Source organism: Marmota flaviventris (assembly GCF_047511675.1).
Source record: "Marmota flaviventris isolate mMarFla1 chromosome 5 unlocalized genomic scaffold, mMarFla1.hap1 SUPER_5_unloc_3, whole genome shotgun sequence".
Classification (NCBI taxonomy): Eukaryota; Metazoa; Chordata; class Mammalia; order Rodentia; family Sciuridae; genus Marmota; species Marmota flaviventris.
Genome location: NW_027287681.1, coordinates 503,780 through 520,408, shown reverse-complemented (window position 1 = coordinate 520,408; position 16,629 = coordinate 503,780). Strand labels below are relative to the sequence as shown.

The following is a 16,629-nucleotide window of genomic DNA, read 5'->3' as shown; positions in this document are numbered from 1 at the left end:
ATATTTTAACTAACAAATTAGAAAGGCTCAACATGGCAAATTTCAAGCTGGATACAGTGATGCATACTTGTAATCCCAGCTACCAGAAAGCTAAGGCAGGAGGATCGTTCAATCCCAGACTGAGAAACATAGCAAGACCTAGTCTCAATAATACACAAAAATACAAAATTCAAACATCAATAAGTTTTCACTATTTGAATCCAAGCTGCTGGACCTATGATTTATTCTTGTGCCTGCCCATCATCAACTGCAGTGATAAATAACTCAGATCGTAAGGTTGGAAAATTGGTTTCATTGGTTACTCCTTCTTCTTTCATTTTCACAAGAAATGTTACATGAATTTTGTCTTATTACCTTTCTCTTCTCTCAGTTCCTGGATCTAGAAATACAAAAGAACAAAGGGAATCTCATCATAAGACAAAGAAGGATAACCCACATTTATGTTCATGATAAAAAGATTGCTGTAGCTGAGTATTGAAAAGGGACAAAGGATAGCGGTGCTAATTGACCCTATCGCATCACATCCTGTAAGACACCAGCTGCACTGAATAACTGAGGGATGCTGAAGAAGAAAAGTGTTCTACTCCTAATAATCTTTCAGAATTTAACTTCCTTCACTGCTATTATAGCTTGTGGTTATATTAGTATTTAATGGTTACAATACATGCGTCTCCTGCCACCATTAAACATTTCTTTAGTCATTAATTTGCAGTGACTAACCTTTTATATATTGTGACAAAACATTAAATCTGTCATTGACATGGCATCTTCTCCTTCGTCATCCTAGAGAGATAAAAAATAAACTTTTTAGTTTCAAAATTTTTAAGATAAAATTGCAATATTTGGTATTTTGGAGAATACATTGTGGTTTTGTAAGGTGCTTCACTGATTTTATAGTCTCTAATTAAACACCAGAAAACACCACCCACTGTATAGTGTGTAGAAAGTCTCCATCATTCTTGGTTTCAACTTTGTGTGGTTTATACCAATTGGTGTCAGTTCAAGACTCACACTGGTTATTCTCAAACTATGAGGCAAGGGTGAGTATGTCATTCTGGTTTTTGTTAAGTGATTTTTTTTCTTTATGATGCATGATAGAAAAAGTGTTTCATTTAAAAAAAAAGAGTCAAGGCAGTCAAGCAATAGTTCAGCTCATGTATTAACTAACTAGTTATTTTTTTCTTCAAATGGAATATATTGAGGTGACAATTAAAATTGTTATGATTGTTAGTCTGTTGAGGTTCAATTGATACTGTTCATATATTATTTTAAATTCTATTTTCATTTTACTTGAACTCAGGTCTTTGTGAGGTAAAAATTAAACTATGTAATTTTTATAAGACACCAGCTTTATGGTGAGGATTTTGCATAGCCTTTGGGAGAAAAGACAGTTGCTGACTGTATGTAAAGGATTTGCCAAGCAGTACTGAGGGTACACTTGATGATACTGCTGATGCTGGGGAACATACATATTTGTGACACTAATTCTGACAGATCTGTAATTGTTTCTGGCACTACTTAGCAACCCATGTTTAAAAGCTTAATTGTGTTAATAAAACACAATGTAACCAAGAGTTAATTGTATTTATTTTTAAAAAAAAAACAGTCAATTCAACTCTACTTTACTGCTTGGATACTTGATTACTTCCCTGCTTGAATTCCTTCTCTCTCTCTCTCTCTCTCTCTCTCTCTCTCTCTCTCTCTCTCTCTCTCTCCATTGCTTGCTGAATAGATAAAATTCTTAGTTTAATATTCAATACATACACCAAGACCCCATGCAAACACATTTTTCTTCATCCCATTTCACTCTTAGCAATGATTATTTTCCATTCTGCTTTTTACATTCTGAACTGACAATTCCATAGAGAACCCATTGTATTCTAGCTTTTATAACTTTACCCATGATTTTCTCTTCCTGTAACTTCCACATCTCATATATTATCATGACACTATCATTTATTTCACAACATGTGAGGAAATCCCCAATGGTTTGAAAGTTCGTAGGATTATTATTGTTACTCAAGGCTAATATTTATCCAAAATAATATCCATAAAGCCACTGTGAAGCCTAAGTCACACTATCATCAGGCTATTTTGTTTTTAATCTTACTTTACAAGTGAGTAAACAGGGGCTAAAAGTGATTCCATTGTTTGTCAACTACAGTGGAATTCTGTAGTATTGTCAAGTTAGTATTGCTGGAACTCTCTTTCATTGATTTTTCTTAACTGTGTTAGGGTTGGGAGTGAGCTTTAAGATAAATTTGTGTTAACAGAGACTAGTGTTGACTCCTGTCATACACAGCTAAATCAGATAAAATATGTCTAACATACTTTTTAGACTTTCTGAGACAGAGATCCTTGAGAGAAAGAAAAATGAAGTCATTTTCATATATTTCTCAACTGATCTTCTGAGAAGAGTTGTATGCTTTGCACTTTAAACACCCCATCACTGAGATGCATCCTCTAATCCCTGATAATGCTCTTAAAGTAGGTTACAAAGGTGAAAATCAGGATGATCAAGCTACATAAGACATGCAGGACAGCATATGAGTCAAAAGAGGACAGCACCGAGAGACAACTTTGGAGATGTGCAGTGTTTTACTTGTATCTTCAGTGTAGTAATGATTGGTGCATTTGTATGAGTTGACTGAACGAAACAGAGAATGAAGTGGTAAAATAATCAGTAAATTTCATACAGGGCTCTTATAATCAGAGTGAAAAGTGTCTTCCTATGTGTGGGGCAACACACTCAGAAGAACAGTGGTGGAAAAAACTAGTGCTAGATAAAAGTCCAATATAACACAGCCTGAAAACACTAAAGACTAAAAGACTAAAACTCTTGTAACTTGATTTCATTGTAGACCAAAGCATAGACATAGTAAAAGGAATAAAAATTGTTCAATTCCCAGTAAGGTAATTGCAGCATAGTCTCCTCCACAAAATTTAAATGTTGAAAGCTGATATCCAAGATGTTATTTTTGGGAGGTAGGGCCTTTGGAGATATGTATGGGGTTATTGCCTTTACAAAAGAGGCTCCAGAGAGCTCCCTTGGTCTCCTCCACCATGGAGGATACAGTGAGAAGAGAGTCATCTATGAAATGGGAAGTGGAGCCTCATCAAACACCAGATCTACTGGCATATTTATCTTAGACTTTTCAGCCCTAGAACTGTGATAAATAAATGTTTCTTGCATAGGACTCACGTTTTTTATATTTTGTTGTAGCAGCATGAACAGAACACAACCATGAATTTCAGACTCCATTGTATGCTTAAAAGAACCATGCATGGTGGGTGGGAAAATACCACCATAATAAAGAGAAAAGTTGATTAATAGAAAGTGACCCAGGGATAACACAGATAATGAAATTATTGGAGGACTAATAATAGAGGTAAAATTAGATGGATACCTAAAAGTTCATATAAATTCTATGCTTTATTTTCAAAAAGGCAGAAAAGAGACTGGGCATGTTAGGCATGGAAGATACAAAAGCAACCCAGCTTGAAATTCAAGAGATGAAATTTTTATTTACTAGAAAGAAAAAAAAACTGGCTGGGTTTAACAGCAGATAAAACATTTAAGATGAAAAGATTAAGGAATTTGAAGAGACTGGGGCAGAAAACATCCAAAAGAAAACACAAGAAGAAAAAAAATCTATAAAAAAAAATTTGAGCAGTGTGTCACACCCCACCCTTTATACTGGGTGCACTTTCCCACTGAGTTACATTCCAGCCCCTTTAATTTTGAGACAATGTCTCACTTAATTGCCCAAGGTAACTTTGTAATTGTGATCCTCCTGTAGTCCAGTAGCTGGGATTTATATGTACCCAACACTGCCCTGGCTGAGTAGTGTATTAACTTAAAAATATGAGCACAACTTACTTACTTCACCCTCTCCAAAAGGTGGAACTTAATTGTCTTCCCCTTGAGTGTGGGCTGTACTAAATGAATTGTTCCTAATGACTGCAATACACCATGACTTCTAAGATTAGACCATTAAAAAGTATTATACCTTCCTCCCTGCTGTCACTACTGTATCACTTTCTCTGAGGAAAGTACCTATTTGGTCACAAAGGCACTACTTAAAAAACCCCATGGCAAGTTACGCATGGAACAGAATTAGGACTTACACCAAAAAGCCACATTCACCAGGTACATAAATGAGCCACCTCAGAAGCACAAGATTCATTCAAGTTTTGTAATAACTGAATCTCAGCCAATATGTGGCCTACAACCATATACATCAACAAGAATATTCAGCTAATCTGTTTACAGAAGCCTGAATTCCCATGCAATTTGAATTTAATGATTTTGGATAATGAATATTATTTTTATTATCGTAAAAATCTGAGTATTTTTCTGGGATACAGTTAGTTACTTGAAATAATTTGTCCCTTCAGGTATTATTTTAACATGTGTAAAATAGAACAGTGTCCTACTTCTAGTCCCCAGGGTTGCTTAATTTTCATTGTTGGGGCAAGAAAATTCTGAAGTATTCTTTTGAATAAAGAGATTTTCCAGAGTGCCTACTTGGGACAGACACAGTCTCTGACCACATAACCTCCAGAAATTGTTCCCTTTCATCTTTTCAGTTGGTTTTTACATTGTTGCTGGGCATTCTTTACATATATGTACTATTCTGGGTTCTGCCAAATATGGGAGAGGAAAACACAGGAGATACTGTGTTGTTTTTTTTTTCTGAGTAGCTCTCTCCACTCTGATACCCTGCCCCATTATGTCTACCCACCTTGATTTCCACAGTTTCAGCTCTGAGCATCAAATCTGCCTGAGTTTCCTCCTCCTTTTACTGAAAACTTAGTAAGGTGGGTAATTGTGGTCCATTGTGAAGATCACTCCATTAGTTTTCCATTTCTGTGGGAAGACTCTAATTTCCCAAACATGTTTGTTTCATACATAGTTGAAATTCTTTTAATGGTTCTGTACAGTCCCTTTTACTTTACCTTAGCCTAAAGTGATGTCTCTTAATGCAAGTGAATGCATTGGAAAAAAACAGAAAAAAAAAAAACTCTCAACAAAGAAATCTCCAGGTACAGATTGCATTACTAGAAATTTTTATTAAAACTGTGATGAAAGAAATCATACAAATTTAGCACAAATTCTTACACAAAAAGAAATGTTTTGTTTTTTTTTTAAATCACATTTTGAGACCAACATTACCTCAACACAAAGAGAAACCCCTCAGACTAGCAGACTACCACGAGAGGCCAAGCCCGGCAGCCCAGATACACCCACACTGGCCTGAGCAGGACCCAGGCTCACAGTAGGCCTGGGTCCACCCCTACACCAGCAAGCAACCACCCAAGCCAGCCTCTGTCAGAGGACCACCCCTTCTGACCAACAGACTACCACCAGAGCCCAGCCCCAACCCAGATATCTCCACACCAACCTGTATGGGACCCATGCTCACAGTAGGCCTAGGTCCAACCTTCCTCCAGCAGGTATCTGCTCGAGCCCAGCCTCTAGCACAGAACCACTCCTTTTGACCAGCAGACTACAGTGGGAGGTCAAGCCCAGCAGCCTGTATCTGCCCACACCAGCATGCCAGTGACCCAGACTGACAACTACCATGGGAACCCAGGCACTTCCCAGATCCACCCACACCAATTTGAGCAGGACCCAGGTCCAGGGTAGGTCTGAGTTTGCCCCTAAACACCTGGGAGCCTAAGCCTAAACCACTTCCATCTTGGGGCACTGAAGTCACTGCTATAGCCATCCCCACAAAGTAGTCCCTAACTTTTTAACAATAGACAGAGCCTAGAAGAAGCTGCATCCCAGAGCAGGCATCACACAGAGAGTGTGAGGCCCACCCTTTCAGCCCCATCTCTGTAAGACATTGCTTCAATTTGGGGACACCTCAACTATTATCTCAAGTTACCTCAGCTATTGCTGCCACCACCTTTAGATGCAGTAGCATACATTGAGGGCCACCAGCAGGGTCTGGAAGCCCAACATCAAGGTAAGGTACAGACAATCTGCACAGGTACTACAAAAATATAGGGTAGAAACTTTAATATATCAGATCCACCCTGCAAGAAAGGAAGACACATAGACAACATGAAAAGACAAGGGAGGAAAGTGCCAAAACAGGATACTACAATAACAGAACCCATGGACAGCAAAGTTGATGAAATATCAGAGAAGGAGTTCAGAAGATTCATAATTAAAATGATCTATGAATTAAATAATGACCTAAATGAGCAAATACAGGCAAAAAAAATGATCACTCCAACAAAGATACAAGAGAGCAAATCCAGATAGCAAAAGATTCCTTCAAGAGAGAGACAGAGACACAGAAAAAAAAAGAAAAGAAAAGAAATCCTTGACAAGAAGGCAACAATAAATCAAATAAAAAAACTCAATAGAAAGCATAACAAAAGATTAAGTCACTTAAGAGAAAGAACATCAGATAATAAAGACAAACTGTACAATCTGGAAAATAAAGTTGATCACACAGTGAAGAGAATAAGAAACCATAAACAGAACATCCAAAAATATGGGACAGCACCAAAAGACCAAATCTAAGAGATTTGGGATAGAGGAATATCTATAGATATTGGGATAGAGGAAGGTACACAGTTTTAAGCCAAAGGAATGCACAATTTTTTCAATGAGATAATAGCAGAAAATTTCCAAACATGAAGAACAAGTTGGAAAACCAAATAAAAGAGGTTTACAGAACACCAAATGTACAAAATTGCAACAGATCTACACCAAGGCACATTATAATAAAAATGCCTAACATACAGAATAAGGATAGAATTTTAAAAGCCACAAGAGAGAGAAATTAGATCAAATATAAGGGGAGACCAATTCGTATCTCCCCAGACTTTTCAACTCAGACCCTCAAAGCCAGGAGATCATGGAACAACAGATACCAAGATCCGGAAAAAAAAAAAAAAAAAAGATGCCAAACAATACTCTTATATCCATCAAAATTAAGCTTTAGATTTTCTAAGTAAAAACCTTTCATGACAAACAAATGTTAAAAGAATTTACAACTAGAAATACTACACTACAGAACATCCTCAGCAAAATATTTCATAAAGAGAAAATGAAAAACAGTGATGAAAATCAGCAGAGGGAGGTATTACACTAAAGGCAAATATAATCAGAGGAGAAACCAAGCCATATTAAATACCAAAAAATAAACAAAAATGGCTGGGAATACAAATTATGTCTCAATAGTAATTCTGAATGTTAATGGCTTAAGATATAGACTAGCAGATTGGATAAAAAAAAAAAGACCCAACTAAGTGCTGCCTCCAATAGACTCATCTCATAAGAAAAGACATTCACAGACTGAAGGTGAAAGGTAGGGAAAAAAATTGTACAACTCACATGGACTGCAGAAGCAAGCAGGGGTTTCCATCCTCATATCAATTAAAAATTAAAGTACACTTCAAGCAGAAGTCAATCAAAAAGGATAAAGAAGGACACTACATACTGCTCAAGGGAACCATACACCAACAAGACTTAACTATTATAAATATATATGCCCCAAACAATGGAGTATCTACGTTCAAGTTAGAATCAAATGGATCCCAACACAATAATTTGGGGTGACTTTAACACATCTCTTTCATCACTACATAGATCTTCCAAATGAAAGCTGAACAAAGAAACTATTGAACTCAATAACACAATGAATATCATAGACTTAACTAACCTATATAGAATATTTCATCCTTCAACAAGCGAATACAGTTTTTTTCAGCAGCACATGGATCCTTCTCCAAAATAGATTATATATTATGTGACAAAGCAACTCTGAGCAAATATAAAAGTATATACTACCCTGCATTCTATCAAATCATAATGGAATGAAATTAGAAATTGATGATAAAATAAGAAATAAAAGCTACTCCAACACATGAAGACTAAATAATATCCTACTGAATGAATAAAGTGTTGCAGAAGACATCAAGAAGAAGTTTAAACAATTTTTAAAAGTGAATGAGAACACAGATACAACATATTGAAATCTCAGGAACATTATGAAAGCAGTTCTAAGAGCAAAGTTCATTACATGAAGTTCATTCCTTAAAAGAAGAAAAAGTCAATAAATAAATTATTTAACATTTCATCTCAAAGCTCTAGAAAAGAGAAGAGCAAACCAACACTAAAAGCAGCAGAAGGTGGTTGAAATAATGAAACTGAAACAAAAGAAACAATTGAAAAAATTGACAGAAAAAAGTTGGTTATTTGAAAAAATAAATAAATAAAATTGACAGACCCTTAGCCATGCTAATGAAGAGAAAGAGAGAGAAAACTCAAATTACAAACATATGTGATGAAAAAGGAAATATCTTGACAGACAGTACAGAAATACAGAAGATAATTAGAAATTATTTTGAAAATTTGTACTCCAATAAATTGAAGGCATCTACAAATTTATAGAGTCATATAATTTGCGCAAATTGAGTCACGATGATATACACAATTTAAACAGATCAATTTCAAGTGACAAAAGAGAAGATGCCATCAGAAATCTACCAACCAAAAAAAAGCACAGAACTGGATGAATACACAGCCAAGTTCCACAAGATCTTAAAAAAAAACGAATACCAATACTCTTCAATTTACTTCAATTTATTTTATTTATTTGTTATTATAGGAAATAGAAAAAGAAGGAGCACTTCAAAACTTATTCTGTGAGGCCAATATCACCCTGATTCCAAAACCAGGCAAAGACACATCAAAGAAAGAAAACTTCAGACTAATATCTGTAATGAACATAGATGCAAAAATTTTCAAGAAAATTCTGGCAAATCAAATACAAAAACATATCACAAAAATTGTGCACCACAATCAAGAGGAATTCATCCATGGGTTGCAAGGTTTGTTCAATATACAGAAATCAATAAATATAATTCATCACATCAATAGACTTAAAGATAAGAATCATATGATCATCTCAATAGATGCAGAAAAAGCATTTGGAAAAAAATACAGCACATCTTCATGTTCAAAACATTAGAAAAATTAGGAATAATAGGAACATATCTCAATATCTTAAAGGCTATCTATGCTAAACCCCAGGCCAACATCATTCTAAATGGAGAAAAATTGAAGGCATTCTCTCTAAAAACTGGAACAAACAAGGATGCCTTCTTTCACCACTCCTATTTAACATAGTTCTTGAAACACTGGCCAGAGCAATTAGACAGATGAAAAAAAATAAAGGAATACACATAGGAAAAGAAGAACTCAAATTGGCACTATTTGCTGATGATATGATTCTATACCTCGAAGACCCTAAAATTTCCTCCATAAAACTTCTAGAACTAGTAATTAATTCAGCAAAATAGCAAGATATAAAATCAACACCCATAAATCAAATGCATTTCTGTATATCAGTGACAAGTCCTCACAAAGAGAAATGAGAAAAACTACCCTATTTATAATAGCCTCAAAAAATTAAATACTTGGGAATAAACTTAATTAAAGAGGTGAAAGATATATATAATGAAAATTACAAAACCCCAAAGAAAGAAATAAGAGAAGACCTTAGAAGATGGAAAGATCTACCTTGCTCTTGGATAGGCAGAATTAAGATTGTCAAAATGACCATACTACCATAAGCACTATAACTATTTAATGCAATTCCAATAAAAATCCTAATAGCATTCCTCATAGAAATAGAAAAAGCAATCATGAAATTCATCTGGAAAAATAAGAGACCCAGAATAACTAAAGTAATCCTTAGCAGTAAGAGTGAAGCAGGTGGTATCACTATCCAGACCTTAAACTAAACTACAGAGCAATAGTAACAAAAACAGCATGGCATTGGCACCAAAACAGACTGGTAGACCAAAGGTACAGAATAGAGGACACAGAGACTAACCCACAAAATTACAATTATCTTATATTAGTCAAAGGTGCCAAAAACATGCATTGGAGAAATAATAGCCTCTTCAACAAATGGTGCTGGGAAAACTGTAAATCTATATGCAACAAAATGAAATTAAATCCCTGTCTCTCACCATGCACAAAACTCAACTCAAAATGGATCAAGGACATAGGAATAAAACCAGAGGCCCTGAGTCTAATAGAAGAAAACATAGGCCCTAATCTTCATCATGTGGGATTAGGCCCCAACTTCCTTAATAAGAATACTTACACACAAGAATTAAAATCAACAATCAATAAATGAGATGAACTCAAACTAGAAAGTTTCTTCTCAGGAAAATGAAACAATCTGTGAGGTGAATAGAGAGCCTATTTCATGGGAGAAAATCTTTAGCCCTCACACATCAGATAGAGCACTAATCACTAGGGTATATAAATAACTAAAAAACCTAAGCACCAAAAAAGCAAATAACACAATCAATAAATGGACCAAGGACCCAAACAGACACTTCTCAGAAGATGATATATAGTCAATCAACAAATACATGAAAAAATGTTCATCCTTGCTAGCAATTAGAGAGATGCAAATCAAAAGTACTCTAATTTTTCATCTCACTCCAGTCAGATGACAGCTATTCTGAAGACAAACCACAATAAGTGTTGGGGGGATGAGAGGGAGAATGTTCATTCATAACTGCTGTGGGACTGCAAATTGGTGCAGTCAATATGGAAAGCAGTATGGAGATTTCTTGGAAAATTGGGAATAGAACCACCATTTGACACAGCTGTCCCTCTCCTTGATCTATACCCAAATGACTATAGGGACACAGCCACATCAATATTTATAGCAGCACAATTCACAACTGATAAAATGTGGAATCAAACTAGATGCCCTTCGATAGATGAATGGATAAAAAAAGTGGCATATATACATAATGGAATATTACTCAGCAATAAAAGAATAAAATCTTGGCATTTGCATAGAGATGAAGATTGTAAATGAATGGAGTTAAAGAAGATAACTCTAAGTGAAGTTAGCCAATCCCCAAAAAACAAATGCTGGATATTTTCTCTGATATAAGATTCATGTAATCTTTCTTATTCTGATTCATAGTGTGGTAGGGAGTGGGAACATGGGAAGAATAGATAAACTATAGATAGGGTACAGGAGTGAGAGGGGAAGGGAGGGGGCATGGGGTTAGAAATGATGGTGTAAAGTGATGAACATTATTATCCAAAGTACATTTATGAAGACACAAATTGGTGTGAATATATGCTGTATACAACCAGAGATATGAAAAATTTTGCTCTATATGTGTAATAAGAATTGTAATGCATTCTGATGTCATAGATAAATAAAAAATTAATAAAAAAGAGAAATACCTCAAATAAGAGATAACATACTAATATTCTTATTTCTATAGACAAAGAACTTTAACATAATATTAGTAAATCAATGAAGTAATATAATCTTCATAGCCAAATTGATAGCTTATACCAATTATGTTACCCTAAATTTTAGCATAATAAAGTAATCATTTATTTATCACAATTCATGTGAAAAAGTATGACAATATTCAATAGTTGTACATTATAAAAACTATCAATATAGAGGAACTTTCTATACCCGATAAATGATATTTACCAAAAACCTATAGCAAATATTAATAGTCAAACAGAACCTTTACTCACCCCTGAAATGGGGAAAAAGTCAAGTATATTTTCTCATTGAACAAGAGCCAATGTAAAGTAGCAAGGAAAATAAATGGTATAGAAATTAGAGCCAAGGTAAAACTGTCTTTCTTCACAAGTAATGATTGGCTATGTAAACAATTCCAAAGTAGCCACATAACACTACTAGATTTATTAAGTAAGTTTAAGAAAGATTAGAAAAGAAAAGCTAAAAATATCACTGTAGTTTTGCCTATTAGCAATAAATATTAAAATTAAATGACAAATCATTTATAATTTCTACAAAACCATAAAATTATATATATATATTCAATATATATTCAATATATATTCAATATATATTCAATATATATTCAATATATATATATTTTTTCAATGGACTATTACTTAGTCTTAAATAAGAATGAAATTATGGCATTTGCCAGTAAATGAATGGAGTTGGAGAATATCATGCTAAGCAAAATAAGCCAATCCCCAAAAACCAAAGGCTGAATGTTTTCTCTAATATGTGGGTACTAATTCACACTAAGGAGAGGGGATACTAGAGAAGAATAGTTACCTTAGATTAGGTAGAGGAAGTGAAGGGATGGGAGGGGATGTGGAGATACGAAGGATAGTAGAATAAAACAGACATTATTATTTTACATATATATGTGTGTATATACATATGTATGTATATGTGTGTGTGTGTACACACACACACACACACACACACACACATATTGGGATATCTCACAAGTGCTCAGATATGAGTCTAGTCAGTTATATATGACTGCATGACCAATGTGGTTCTACAACATGTACCACATGTACACATCAGAAAAATGAAAAATTATTTCCCATATGTGTATATCAAAATGCATAAATGCATTCTACTGCCACATATAACTAATTGAAACAATTTTTTTAAAAGTAGAATGAGAATTGTCAACTTGTGCCAGGCATTCTGTAGAACTTAGGTTTACTATCCTTCTATAGGTACTGAGGGATAGTAAGACTCATTTCCTTGATTACATATCAAGATGATTCCCACATCCCTAAGAAAGATAATCCTGGGTTGTAAAACTGTCAGGAGCCCTTTTAAAAGATTTATATCTTAAAGGAGTTATGAAAGGGTTTATAATTAAATATTTTCTAAAGTACATGCCCGAAGAAAAGGGACCTAAAAGGGACCTAAATTCAGGAATATGCTTGTCATAACAAGAGAAGTTAGGTATGAATTTTTCTTGATATTCTTACTATACTAAGTTTGAAAAATATACATTGCTAGATATACTAATCCAAGGAGAACACACTTCTCAGAGGGAACCAGTTTATTATTTTTTTGTTTCCAAAAGTGTATATGGACTGAAAAGCAGATCAAGAAAGGGCACATTTGATGCTGTGTTCCCTGGATATTGCTCTTTGAAATAACAAATCATCATAATCCTAAAATTCGACCACAAACAATAAATTGGCAAATATTAATATTTTTCATTTTTTAAATATTTTAAATTATATAAAATGTGTGCACACTGGAAAGATTTTATATATAATCTGATTATGTGTGTATATTCATGGGTGTATATATGCATGTGTGTGTGTTTCTCCAACTATTTAATCTAGTTTCATTATTTCCCATATCTAATCAGCCAGTAAGTTAAAAAAAATTACATTATATTGCTCTTTGGTATGGCTTTCTCCAGCAAATATCCTTTTGTTATATCTCACAAGTGCTCAGATATGAGTCTAGTCAGTTATTTCCTGACATATTTCTACATAACTTCTACCACTGAGCCTTCCTCTCACTACAGGTGGACTGGGCAACAAACAGGATGTTGCTCAGCATCCACTGGGTGCCATTGTTATTTCTCCCAGACACTGCAGTCTTAACCGGGGCCTTTGATATTAATGTACTAGTGTTTTCAAGGTGGTGTCTCTATTTGTTTCCATAAAGCTATTTTATAAAATTATGAATCATTTGCTACATGTGTTCTTATATGTTACAAAGTTGTGGGATAACATTTTCATATTTATTGATATTTCTAGTTAGGATGCTCAACATTTCCCTCTTCTATCCTTGAGGTTTTATGAGTGTGTCATGCTTATTATTTCTGGCTTTTTCTCCTTTAAGCATGAGTTCTTTTCCAGAGTCTAATTAGGTACTCTTTTACACAGATTTCTGATAGAACTACTCTACATACTTTCTTGACCACTCTCAAAAACACCTGATTTACACTTTACCTTAATCTGGATTCTATAGCATTCAATTTTGGAGGTATTGATTCTTTCGCTCACTTGATTCTTTTCTTTCTCATTCAAATTCCATTAATTGAAGTATGTCAATTTGTACTTCACTGTAATGCTCTTCCTCACCACAGATCCACAACAATAGAGTCAAATGACAATGGATTGAAACCATAAACCAAAATAAATCATTCCTCCTTTAAATTGATTGTCTCTGGTATTTGTCACAGTGAACAAAAGCAAACACATTGGCTCTACCCAACCAATCTTTCCGTAAGCACAACAATGAAAGGGGATAGTAGTATTCTGTTTTTAAGTCTCTTGGGTATAGACCTAGGAGAGGGATAGCTGGGTCAAATGGTGGTTCCATTCCCAGATTTCCAAGGAATCTCCATACTGCTTTCCATATTGGCTGCACCAATTTGCAGTCCCACCAGCAATGTATGAGTGTACTTTTTCCCCATATCTTCGCCAACACTATTGTTTGTCTTCATAATAGCTGCCATTCTGACTGGAGTGGCATATATACACAATGGAATTTTACTCAGCAATAAAAGAAAATAAAATCATGGCATTTGCAGGTATATGGATGGTGTTGGAGAAGACAATGCCAAGTGAAGTTAGCCAATCCCCAAAAAAAGCCACAAATGCCAAATGTTTTCTCTGATATAAGGAGGCTGACTCATAGTATGGTAGGGAGGAGGAGCATGAGAAGAATAAATAAATTCTAGATAGGGCAGAGAGGTGGGAGGGAAAGGGAGGGGGCAGGGAATTAGTAAGGATGGTGGAATGTGATAGACATCATTATCCAAAGTATATGTATGAAGACACTAATTGGTGTCAACATACTTTATATACAACCAGATATATGAAAAAATGTGCTGTATATGTGTAATAAGAATTATAATGCATTCCGTTGTCATTTATTTTTTTAAAAAATCCATTAAAAAAAAGAAACTAGTTACCCACAATCTAACTACTCAGAGAAAATATCATAGTAATTTTGTATATTTTGCTTTGGGTTCTATTTAAACTTGTTTACACATGTAAACATAATTTAAAGTATAAGAGACCTAGGAAGCTTATACTCTTGCTTTGCTCATTAATATTGTACTGTAAATATTTTTTAAAATAATTGCTCTATAACTGTACAGGTTGTAAAAAAGATTTTTCAACATCTATATATGTTAAATATTTAGTTTGCTTTCAGTTGACTATATTATTTATATATATGTTTACTTAAATACTGTTTTAAAAAATTCAATTTTGGGGGAGAATATTTATTGAGACTGTCAGAATATGAGTTTTCAGAAAGTTTTTTAGAAATACTACCAAATTCTTTTGAAAAACACAAAGAGTTAATGCCATCAACAATATACAGATGTGCTCATATAATCATATTGATCAAATTTGAGTAAGACTAGAAGAAAATTACTAACCAAACTTTTACTGTCTCCAGTCTACAAATATGACAGTATTTTAAATTTTGGAAGAATATTTGAAACATAATTATATGTTCATTAATATGGGAATAAAATTCAGGGTTAAATAACCTAAATAATGAAGTATTTAAAGAACTATTAGTATATTTCTGGTAGGGGCAAATATATGTCTCAGCAATAATTAATTAATATGTTACCAATTATATTTAGTATTGTATAAACCAGTTCACTACCTCAAACTGTGTAATCTGAATTTAGTCCCATATTTCATCTTTTACTTGTGTATTAACCAGTACTGTTTCTCAATCATGCAAAGAACTAAATTTTGGCTGCATTTATTGTCTATTTTCTTTTACACTTCTGCATATTTTCTTATTAGTTTCTTCCTTTTACTTCCATTGGTCTTATTCTGATTCTTTTTCTTAAGATACTTAGCTTATTAATATTATCTTCCATTCTAATGTAGATATTTAAGACTATAGATATCCTTCTAAATACCACATTTATAGCAAACTAGCAAAAATATTTATGTAGTAGTTTTAAGTAGTCTTTTTTGTTTAAGTCATAATTAGGAGCAACAAGTTCTGGTATCTATTGCCCATTCAAGTGACTATAAAAAAACAATAACTTACTGCATATTTCAAAAAGTTGGGAAAAAAGCTCTTATTTTTTTATTTTGAGACAGGGTCTCCCTGAATTGCTAAGGAACTCACTAGATTGCTGAGGCTGACCTTGAACATGGCATCTTCCTGTCTCAGCCTTCTGAAACTCTGCAATTAAATATGTGTGCCACTGAACCCAGAGAATTTTAGTAGTCTTTACTACTATAAATATTTCAATTTAGACTGAGGCTAGATGCTACCAAAGGTAGGAAATTTAATGATTATTTTTCTATGTTTTACCAATGTCCAGTCCTTTAGTTTCTCTTAAATACCATAAATTAGGCATTTTCTTATTATTTCATAAGGCCACTTACTCTGAATGTCTAGTCATTTTTCATTATCTTTGTTCTTTTCTTACCTTTTTTAATCCTATATTGATTACTTTCTTTTGTAGCAGCCTTTTAATATATTTAAAACATTTTCAATATGTAATTTAGCATTTTTAGTTATTTTAACCTGGAGGGATTTCCCGAGTAATGAGTCTGCTATTTTCCTGAAAGTTTTTCTTTAGTTATCTTCCATTATATATAAAAATTTTAGTTTAAAACTGCACTTGAATATTTAATATATTGTTTGGTTCAATTAACTAATATATCATCAAAGACTTTGCATTTGTTTGTAATTAGAATTGGTCTAGTTGTGCCAAATAATACAATTATATCTAGTTTTGCTACTAAATTTTACTAGCCTCAAAATATACTGCCTCCTTTTCCTTTCTTGAGCATATTATTTGATTTAG

The 16,629-nt window shown here is 33.8% G+C and overlaps 1 long non-coding RNA gene across 1 annotated transcript in view; it reads right to left on the bottom strand.

Annotated features, from left to right (window-relative positions):
- Nucleotides 1-295: 295 nt before the first annotated feature.
- Nucleotides 296-16,629, bottom strand: part of LOC139703685 (uncharacterized) — a 46,885-nt gene continuing 30,551 nt past the window's right edge. Inside the window, exons 3-4 of the long non-coding RNA XR_011705794.1 lie at nt 721-783; nt 296-379 (exon numbers count right to left, since the gene is read on the bottom strand). This is a non-coding gene — a long non-coding RNA (uncharacterized lncRNA). The remainder of the gene's footprint in view (nt 380-720; nt 784-16,629) is intronic.